Source organism: Mustela lutreola, chromosome 6 (genome assembly GCF_030435805.1).
Source record: "Mustela lutreola isolate mMusLut2 chromosome 6, mMusLut2.pri, whole genome shotgun sequence".
Taxonomy (NCBI): Eukaryota; Metazoa; Chordata; class Mammalia; order Carnivora; family Mustelidae; genus Mustela; species Mustela lutreola.
The window spans coordinates 106,119,704-106,131,709 of NC_081295.1; positions in this window are offsets into that span (position 1 = coordinate 106,119,704).

A 12,006-nucleotide genomic window follows, 5' to 3' on the forward strand; every position below is an offset into this window, starting at 1 on the left:
TCATTGGTACTAAAGTTACCATCGTAAGCTTGAGTGCAACTGACCTCCCTGGGTCATATCTCTTTCTCTCCTTCCTCAGTTTTCCTGCTGAATTACATGCTGTGAGCCACTCTTCCTTCTTAAACTCTATCACACTGTTCTTTGTTCTCTCTTCTTTGTTCACTTCTCATCTCAACTACAAAACAGGAGAATCTTGGCTTACTATAAATTTATGTGAAAGGATTTTGTTTGACACAAAGCACACTTAGAATCAGTGATATGAAATATTCATGAAAAACCCAATGCAAGTTTATATTGCACAAGTACAAGTACGAAAAAGGGGACGTAATCATGCTCCCAGGATGGAAGCGAAGTAAGTCATCTGAAGGGATCTGTAATACAAGTCACATGATGAAGAATTGATGATACAGCATTTATTGAGCCTGAGCAAGAGACATAGAAGGGAACAGAATTTTTAACTTTAAATATTTAAAGAATTGGGATTAGGACAAGCAAGCAGAAATTTTGGAAGAGATCTTAAAGAATTCCTAACAATTTGAGATACCCATATTGGAAAGGCTTGTCTCATGAGGCAGTTAGTTCAAGCAGAAGCTAAAAGGCAATATGTATGAAATGTTCTGAAAAGGACTCTTGCTTTGGAAAGGAGCTGAGACTAGATTAAAGCCCCTTGCAATGTGGAAATACTGTGATGAATGAAATCATTAGGAGACTATCATTAGTTTAAGCTTACAGTTTCAGACCTAGACATCTTTCAATTTATGTTTCCACACTAGTATCTTGGATTTGGGGAGGAGATGAAAACTAGCTATGCTATGAATGATTCATGTGGTCTGAGTCTGTAGAAGTTTTGCATAGGATATGTTAGCATTCGATGCAGAGAATGTTAGAGATTTTTTTTTATTTGTTTGTTTTGAAGATTTTATTTATTTAAGAGAGAGAGTGAGCAGGGGGAGAGACTGAGGGAGGGGGAGAGGGAAAAGCAGACTCCCCTCTCAGCAAGGAGCCTAATGCAGGATCATTCCTAGGACCCTGAGGACCATGAGATCATGACCAGAGCCAAAGACAGACACTTAACTGACTGAGCCACTCAGGTGCCCCAAGAATGTTAAGAGTTAAACAACAAAACTATTTTGGAGAAAGTTTAGCAAAAGAGAAGGTCCTATGATCATATAAATATTTTGTCTGTGTATTTTGGGTTAAAAAACTATTTCTAGGGGCACCTGGGTGGCTCAGTGGATTAAAGCCTCTGCCTACAGCTCAGGTCATGATCTCAGGGTCCTGGGATCAAGACCCACATTGACCTCTCTGCTCAGTGGGGAGCCTGCTTCCTCCTCTCTCTCTCTCTCTCTCTCTGCCTGCTTCTCTGCCTACTTGTGATCTCTGTCTGTCAAATAAATAAACAAGATCTTTAAAAAAAAAAAAAACCCAATTTCTATGATGTTACTAATTAAAGCATTTCATTCATGTTTTCATTAGAGAAATTAAAAATGTAAAACTTCAAAGACTCTATGAGCAGGTAACAGTTATGTTATTATAACCTTCGACTGTTTATATTCTCTTTCAAAATATAGTACATTAAAATAAAAAAAAAACCTAAAAACTAAAAACAAAAAGTCCTGTCCTGTATACATCAGAACAACAACTTTTGCACTATTGAACATATATATACATATACACACATGGATATGAATGTGTATGTACACACCTGTGCTTTCTTTATATGTATATTCATCACATATATGTGAACATATACGACCCACGTGTTTTATCTCTCCTATAAGAGGATAAATCACAACTGGTAATAATTTCTTTTGACCTCCTCCTAGACTTAGATGCTCCTACTTAATATAGTACTGAGTTTGAAGCCAATTTTCAATAATAACTTACTGATCTTAATTGATATTTTTTGGAAGAATCGTATAGCATGAAAAATACTACATATGAATTTTGCTTCTAGAATAATTTTAAACATGTACTGCACACGGCGAGAAGGAAAGTTGGGGCACCAAGGATAAAAACTGCATTCAAGGCTGCTAATACAGTAGTCTCAGTGAATCAGATGCAGCATGTAACTCATGAAATAATAGATTATCATGAAATAAATGAGTCAACTACTAATTAAAAAGTGAGTAACAACAATTTAGGGAAACCTAATTTCATAGTAACAATGATTCCTGCCAGGAAGCCTTCTCGTCTTTAAGGAAACAAATGATTGTCATTAACTTAGTGTAGATGTCTATTAAACATTGTTACTATCAAATGATGTATTTTAGGAATGGGAAGTTATCTTCCATATACAGATCCTCTTGTTTAAATTGAGATACTGTTCAACTTTGAAATGACAAATTATCAATATTGTGCAAACCCCTCAAGGTCATGGTTCAATTTAAACATTCATTAAGTCTTGTTTATTTTTCCAACATATATGTCAGTGTTCACTACCAAGCTGTAGATTAATAAGAACAATTGATGACTGGTGCTAGACACACACCATTAAAATTAGAATTGGACTGAGTCATTTTAAACAAAATAAAGTGCAGCCAGTGGAACCAAGGTAAGATTCTAATAATATAAACAGATAGTAGAATTCTCACAGCCCTTCATAGACTCCAGTTACCTTTTCTTCCTTCCCCAGGGATGAACACTGGATTTCAAGTTTCCTGAAGGCAGAAGTGGAATGATGTGGATATTTAAATTTGAGCCAGTGCCTAATACATTACCTAGAGAAGAGCAGAGCATTGAAGGATCACTAATCTGATTTCCAAAGGTTTAGGTGTAAGATACTTTATATTTTTCCTCATATGAAAGTATTTCTCTTTTTTCAGGCCATATATTCACAAAATGCAAAAATATATTAAAAATGTACAATAAAAATAGAGAAAGAGATTTTCCATTATTAGTTCCATTCTCCATGAGCTTCCTGTGGCTCCGTTGACTCCCGCATGGAGGTCATGGAGCCCTCTCCCATGGGATAGAACTTAAAGAACGTATTCTTCCAGCCTTCTCATTCTCCAGGTCACGGGAGAGCCCGCCACAAAACTGCAGTAAAATGGGTTATATAATCCATGGTGTCTTTCCTCCCACATTGTGCCTAATAATCAAATATCTCAAATTCATCAAAGTATTATCAGAAGCCTTTCAACTCAGAGAGACATATATTGGGTTTTCCCCACAAATTTTAATGTAATGTATTTTGAGAACAATAACATTTCACTTATTGTGTCTAAGAGTTGTGAATATTGTTTTATAATGAGTTTTTTTAATTGGATAAATCCTTCCATTAGGAAGGTTATTCACTGTTAGTAATAAGTTTGTTGTGAGGATTGGACAAGTTAATGTCTATCAAGTAAACAGTATAGTTTTTGACCCATAATAAGCATACATGAAGCTGTAATGACAGTGAAAATGATGATAATCATCAAGATCATTATTTTCAGCTTGCTTTTTCCCATTCCTATCTGATCCTGACCAAATCAATGAATAAGTCACTCATGTTTACAGTGCAAACAGGTACACTCTCTTCATTTATCTCTTCCATTTACACTCTCTTTTCTCATCTACCTTTGACAACCGTATATTTTTAGCATGATGTTATGTATTGCATGTTGTAGATTGATATCATCAATGCAAGTGATATCTTAAAACAGCATTTGACAATGTTATATTTATCTCTTTCTTTAATGTGGATTCAATTACATTGTTGAAAATGCGGTATATATCTGTTAACCATTCTCAAAAGAAGGAAAGACATGCTTGGTAGCTCCTTTCAGAGGAATTTCCAAACAGGGCCTCTCTGTCACTCTCCCACCTCATTCTTTGAGAATCAATGTAATAAGAGAAGTTAAGGATGGAAATGTGTTTAGAAATAATTGATGGCATTCATCAGCTAAAGAAGATACAAAACAATGTTCTAGGCCAAAGTGAAGTAATATGCAAATTTGTGCATCTAATTACCATAAAGTAAGAATGACACCTATTTCGTAGGAATTTTGTGAGGATTAAATAAGCAAAATGTATAAAGCACCTATATAATGCTTGGGGAGTAGTAGCTGGTGAATGAATGCTAGTTCCCTTTTGGGTCCCTACCCCACCCCAACCCTCCTCCAACAGAGGAGGCTTCCTGCAATACTCAGATTCTTCCAGACAGTTTCAGTGACATGTCTGTTTGCTTCATTATAGATAATACACACACCCAGAAGCTTTTTTATCTTCTACCTTTTTTACTCTCTGGCCTGCCATTTAAACATTTAAAGCCTTTTGATTTCTCTACTTGGAATTGTTTCCACTTCTAAAATTGTAACAACAACCAGAGATGGAGAAGGATGTAAATGCTTGAGATGGAAGAAAGTTTTCAATGATATGTACCAAATTTCACAGACATTAAGAAACAATTTTTTTGAACTTTCAGCTTATTGTAGTTGGATCATATCTTTTCATCAATAGCATCTTATGGTTGAAGATGTTTTACTATCACTGTCAGGAAGGCAACAATCTCATCAATTTTTCATTATCGAAGCATGTTCAAGTATCAGGTAATCCAGAATCAAATCTTGCCTGTTGGATTTCAACTTACAAAAATATGTAAGGAACGACAGTGATGTAACCTGTTAACCCTTAGAAGTCAAGTCATGGTGATTAAGGATGTTTATTTACCTACTTAGGCAGGAATCTGAAAGCATGCTAGCTCTACTTAATTGCAAATCTTGCTGAGGAGCACACACTACTAATAAGTTTAATTTGTTTATAGAAATTTAAAAGAATTGTTGCATCACCAAGGCATCTGATGACAAATCAGACCATATGGTGAGAAAAATCATAAACATTGTCTATGACTTGAAAAATTATTTAGACACTGAATGTCAAAAATGTAGTGACACTTCAAACTATTTGTTTATTTTTCTTTTTTTATGTATGCACAAAAGCATATAATAAAATTTATGTTAAATTAAGAATGAAAGATCTTTCAATAAATGTTAAATTTCTAAATGAAAAGAAAGCATGTTTCATTGTTTAACTTAAGGGTGTTTCTTCTTTTAAAAATGGTGTTCCTTACAATCTAATCTGCACTGAATTTTAAGATATATGATATTCAATTTGCTTTCCTCAGTATAAATGAAAGCTTTGTTATTTTTTTGTCTATTAGTTTTCAGTACTATCTTTTTCTTAGTACCCTGTATCACGTAGTTTTAGCTACTTCTAAGTCAGTTGATGAGCAAATTTACTCGCCTGCATTCTGATTAGCTATTCATAGCTGGGCCTATTGCTTCACTCCTAAAATACTAAAAAAAAAAAAAAAAATGTAGCTCAGAGAACAAACTGATGGTTGTCAGAGGAGAGATGGATGGTTGGAATGAGTGAAATAGAAAAAGGGGATTAAGAGATACAAAGTTCCAGTTATAAAATAAATAATTCATGCAGGAGTGCCTGTGTGGCTTAGTCAGTTAAGCCTTAAACTCTCAATTTTGGCCCAATTCATGTTCTCAGGTCCTGGGATGGATAGAGCCCAGTGTCAGACTCCCCACTGGGTGTGGAGCCTGCTTAAGATTCTCTCTCTCTCCCTCTCTCTCCCTCCCTCCCTCTGCCCCTCCTTCTACCCACAAAAACGCACACGTTCTCTCTCTCTCTCCCTCAAATAATAATAATGGTAATTCATGGAGATGAAAAGTATAGCACAGGAAATATAGTCAATAATATTATAATAACATCATAGGATCTCAGATGGTGACTACACTTACTATGAGAATTGAGTGATGTACAGAATTGTCGTATCAGTATGCTATTCACCTGAAACTAATATAACATTTTATGTTAATTATAGTTTAATAAAAATAATAAAATAGTAATAAAACTAAACAACAAAAGCATAGCTCAAGAGCCCAATGGATTCTGACTTTATTTACTTGATTATTCTCATGTCTCTTTTGCAAAAAACTGCTAATCTGCTCTGTGTCATATTTTATCTCCATTTTTCTCTGTCTAATCTGCTTTGTGTCATATTTTATTTTTATCTTACATATAAATAAATATTATACTTATAGTTCTATCTATATTATAAATAATGCATATTATAGCAAATATTTATGTTTATATAATATATTTATTTATATTATTTATTAAATATTATACAATTACATTATATTTATATGATATTTGTTTATATGGAAAATATTTTATTTGTCATATTTTTCTCTTCCAACAACTGGTTCTTATTTTAAATAATTAAACTCAAAGGAAGTGACTTAATACTAACTTACTCTGGAATGCAATTCAAAAATACAGCAAAATTGCAAAGATCTAATAGGCGTATTTTAGAATTTTTTATGATGGAAAATTAAAATTAAAATTCAGGAAGTTATCACTATGGTCAGTGTCTTAGTTGGCTCAGATCAACATGCAAAATACCACAAACTGGATGGTTTAAACAACAGTTTACTTTCTCACAGTTTCAGAGGCTGAGAGGTCCAAGATAAAATGTCAATGAATTTGGTTCCTGATGAGAGTGCTTTACTTAGGATGCAAATGGCCAACTTCTCGCTATCTTCATATTGTCTTTCTTCAGTGCATGCACTTGGAGATAGAGGGAGAGAGAAGTATACATGTTCCACTTCTTTTAAGGGTATCATAAGTATCCCATCGTTATGACATAATCTAACTCTAATCACCCCCCGAAAAGCACCATCTCTAACTACCTTCACACTGGGAGAGTAGGGCTTCAACACATAAATTTGCCGGGGGAGAGGGACATATAGTTCATAACAGTCACAAAAGAATGTTTATGTAGATAGTAATACTTGAGAAAATTAGGAATAAGTACTCTTTTGAGCTATTTGTAGAGTAAAATGATAAAAAATGGTATTTTAGGAGATTATTTTTAAAAATACAGTGCTTGATAAACCAATCAGCAGACTTGAAATTAAACACACAATTAGAAAAATACTTTCATAATCTAGGCCAACGGTAATAGGGGCTCCACCCTAGGATAGTGACCTCTACAGTCACAGCATGAGATAACATTTGTTGAAGATTTCACCATGTGCCAGGCACTTCTAAAAGTGCTATGAATGCAGTGTTTGACTTGATTTTCAAGAATCCTACAAAGTAAGTACTGTTATTCTTTCCATTTTGTAAGTGAATAAACAGGCTTAGAAGATTAGTAACACCTTGCTTCTCCACGGAAAAAGAAAGATAAAGGGTTATGCAAAGGGCAGTTTGTGGTAATTAAATATGCATGCTTGTTAGAAGATGCTAAATTATAAACTACTTGGCTACAAATTAAAGTTGAATTTTTTAGTTTATTTAAAAGAATGGAAACAGAAGAGAGTTTGGGGGTAAAAGAATGGGGAGGAGGAGATGGGAAAATGCAAGGAAGGAGAAAAAACGAGACTGAAAGGCTTTCAAATTAGGGAGGAATGAACAAGCAAGGTGTTCGATACTGGACATTTTTAAACAAGGAGAGTTTTAAGAGGTAGATGAAATCTTCTATATCATAAAGATGTCAAGGAATATAAAAACAAGGAACATAGTTCAGAAAGGAGCTGTTCATAATAAAAATGTTTTCTTCTAATTTTTTTATCGGTAGGTATACTTCCGTTAAGGAAAAGTCACCTTCAAGATAACTAGACTCTTTTTTGTAGAGTTGTTCTAAGTCAAACCAAAGACAAAAGGAGAAAAGGAGAAACTAAAGGGAGAGAAGAGAATGAGGGAAAAAGGCAAAGTGACAGGAGGAATGAAGGTATGTCTAAAAGCATGGAGGAAAGGAGGGAAGAAAGGGTAGGAAGAAGGGAAGAAGGGAGGGAGTGAGGGGGAGAAGAAGGAAGAAAGGGAGGTAAGAAGCGAGGGAAGGGGGAGAAGGAAGGGAGAAAGAATTATTCATTTTTCTGTTCTATGCACATTACTGTTGATTAAAGGTTAACACATATTTTATGTATAGAAATAGCATCAAAGATTAATTTCAGCATCACATAATATTTTAACCAATTGACAGTATAATAAAACTAGGAGTGATTCTATTCAACAGGGAATCTCGTTTAATAATGTTTTATTATAGCAACAATTTCATTTTTCTTATTAACCACATCCTTTAACGGAAAAAAAAAGAGCTTATCTATGTAATAGGTTTATCTGTCTTGCCAAAATGAGTGAAGGGAGTTGAATTTATGTTTTCCTAAACTAAAGTAAAATAGACACCAAGACCAGAGTGCTGGTCTAGTAAGTTTTACTCTGGACTGAGCATAAATCTTGTCAGTTACTCTCAACTGAACACAGCTCAATAAGCACCAGCATTTAACTACAAAAGCTGCTTTTGTAAAGAAAATAACCCACAATGTCCAATTAAGAAAAATAGACTAGTAAATAAGATTTAAAAAAAAAAAAAAAGCACCAAGGGTATTTTTGCATATTCAGGCAAATAAAATTTAAAAAGAAATCTCTAAAATGTCTTTTTAAATACAAATGCAGAAACAAATTATGAGGAAAGACTAAACATTTTGTTCTATTTTTTCATTGCTTAGTTGTGTTTTTTTTTTAAGATTTTATGTATTTATTTCACAGAGAGAGAAATCACAAGTAGGCAGAGAGGCAGGTGGGTTGGGGGGTGGGAAGCAGGCTCCCCGCGAAGCAGAGAGCCCAATGTGGAACTTGATCCCAGGACCCTGGCTGCATTCATGACTGAGCAGAAGGCAAAGGCTTAACCCACTGAGCCACCCAGGTGCCCCAACTTAATTTTAAATTAAATCTAAAAATTGATTTTATCATTACTTATTTTAGTTGTGATAAAATACACACAATGTAAACTTTTCCATCGTAGCCGTTGCTAAGCATACAATTCAGTAGCTTTAAGTACATTCACGTTGCTAACCCCCTCCCCACGCACGCAGCTCTCTTCAGCTTGTAAAACTGAGCCCATTAAAGAACTCACAACCTCCATTTTCCTTTCTCCAACTGCCACCCTACTTTCTGTCTCCTTTGCTATGAACCTTCTCATTATTGTGTTTTTACTCGTAAGTATAATTTTGGTATTTGTTTTATTTTGTTTTTAAAAATCGAACCATGGGATTCAATCATCCCACATCAGGGCTGAACCAGGAGGACATTATTCTAAGTGAAATAAGCCAGATACAGAAAGAGAAATACTCCATGATCTCACTCATAACTAGAATCTAAAAAAACTAACCTTCTAGAATAAGAGTAGAAAGATAGTAGTCAGTGGCTGAGGTCTCCCCTCAGGGAAATGGAATATTGGTCAAAGGATACAAACCTTCAGTTATAAGATGAATAAATTCTAGGGATCTAATTTCCTGCATGGTGACTATAGTTAGTAATAACTAATCGTATACTCGAAATTTACTTTAAAATGTCATTTTTAGAGTACTCCTTTTATATAATAAAGCAGCCATTTAAGAAATTGATAGCTTGGGGTATCTGGGTGGCTCAGTTGTTAAGCATCTGCCTTCGGTTCAGGTCATGACCCCAGGGTCCTGGGATGGAGCCCCACATTGGGCTCCCCTTCTCTGCAGGGATCCTGCTTCTCCCTGTCCCTCTGCTGTTCCCCCTGTTTGTTGTTTCTCTCTCACTCTCTGTCAAATGAATAAAGAAAATCTTAAAAAGAAAGAAAGAAAGAAAGAAAGAAAGATTGATAGCTTCCAATAAACAGGAAGACGAGAAAGGAAATTATTTATGCAACGCATATATGGGGATCATAGTCTCTTATTTTGGGAGAGGCACAAATTAGGATTTGAGCAGCAGGTGTGACTGCAGAGACGGCTCCGTATACCAACAAGGCTTTCCCACTCGGTGCCCTTAGGAACATGTTAATAGCAGCTGAGATCCTTACTGTTGTCGTTAGAGTTCTTGTTCCAAGATTCACTGGGTGCCACAGCTCCCTGCCCCCACTGTCTGCTGATATTTGTCAAGGTACTTCAGGTTTTTGATGTGCTGCAGGCTATTCTTAAATTCTCTGTCTTCTTTGTTGTTTTCTTGCTATAGATTCCCACAGAACACAAAAGCTACACAGATATCTCTTTGCCATAAGTTATGAGCCCATCATAACATCTTTCCTTTTGAAATTTTCTGGATGTTCTGCCCAGGGGCATTCTATGCTGTCCCACTTCCCTAGAGTCCTTATTCAAACCAGTGACCTGAGTCTGATGGAGATACTTGTGTATTGTAAGAATGACCTTATCTTCAGCTTGAGAAAGAGAAAACTGATAGTCCTAGATTTATCAGGATTGGGATAGAAGACATGAGGTATGTATTAAATCCTGCAGATAATGAATATATTCAATGGGACTTTTCAAGTTTCTTTCACAGCCACATTAAGCATAGTCGATCTTTGTTTTTGAAAGGATGACTGATTTAGACACATTTACAATATTGTTTAGGGAAAGAACTATACTAGACATCCTCGAATGCCTACGTATTGACCTACCTATTTTGCAAAGCAGTCGATACTATTTTAATACATTTTAAATTTTTTGAAGTTTCTCTTTAGTGTAAGCCTAAGCTATCTCCATTTAATATCCTATTTCTATATTTACGGAGCAAAATAAGACATTGTCTGACAACCCTTCAAATGTAGTAAACGGCTATATTTTGGGGTGCCTGGGTGACTCCATTCATTAAACCTCTGACTTGGGCTCAGGTCATGATATCAGGGTCCTGGGACGGACCATCGGGCTCCCTGCCCTGCTTCTCCCTCTGCCCCTTTCCCCACCTCCATGTGCCCATGCACATACACTCTCTCTCAAATAAATAATCTTTAAAAATAAACTAAAATAAAACAGCTATATTCTTTTGAATTCTTTTTGTAGACTAACTTTTTCTACCCACCTCTTCATACCTCCCTAAAGCATTCATCACTATCACTTCCTCATTATCCTTAACGTCCTCACCCTACCTTTCTAGATCAGTGTTTCTCAATCATGGCAGTATGCTACCAGGAGAACTTTACAATAAACATCCTACGCCCCACCCTGATTCAGCTAAATCAAAATTTCCTGGGATGGAATCAAGTTATCAGCCTTGTAAAATCTCACATAATTCCAAGGTTGACAGTGAGGGTTGAAAACCTCTGTCCTAGATGTGCCCTCGTTTACAAATTTAGCTTTTTAAAATCTGGCATTCTAAATTTCTCTAACAACGTATGCTATGTGTTCCTTCTTTGGAAGTCTTCATCTGACTTGTGAAGTAAAAATTACATTTAATAGAATTTAAATGGAAAAAAAAATTGATATAAGGGAATACTTACAAAACCTTGCTTCTTAGGGCTCCTGGGTGGCTCAGTGCGTTAAAGCCTCTGCCTTGGGTTCAGGTCATGATCCCAGGGTCCTGAGATCGAGCCCCGCATCGGGCTCTCTGCTCAGCAGGGAGCCTGCTTCCTCCTCTCTCTCTGCCTGCTGCTCTGCCTATTTGTGACCTCTGTCTGTCAAATAAATAAATAAATAAATATCTTTAAAAAAAAAAAACCTTGTTTCTTAAATTGTAGCCTTCCTCAAGATTCCTTATTCATCCCTTTTTTCCCTTCTATATCCACTTTTTCTGGGAGATGTCATCTGCTCCCATGAATTCAGGTGCCTTCTATGAGCAAACTTCTGAGAGCTGGTATCTCATATCCAATCCAAGTATGTAACGTGTTAAAAGACAATTTTTAAAAATGAGGTAAAATTGTGACTCTCATACAGATAGAAAAATGAATCTGTGTTAAAAATTTTATTTAATTCATGAGGGAACCAGAACTGGCAGGCATTATGTGTATATTATACCAGTTCATAAAAGTTTTAAAAAATTATAGAGAGCATAAAGATATATTAAAATAAAGGTACAAATAGAGGCAAAAGCAGTTTTACCATGGGGATGAGGGCAAGGGAGAATTGGGAGGTAGGAAATCATTTGGAACTCTACCTTAGAGGACAGAATCGGCATATTAACAAATGACCTCTGATTTAGAGCAGCAAAATAGCTCAAGATAATGCCCTTGGGTAGAATGCTAGGGCTAAATGGTGTGTTCTA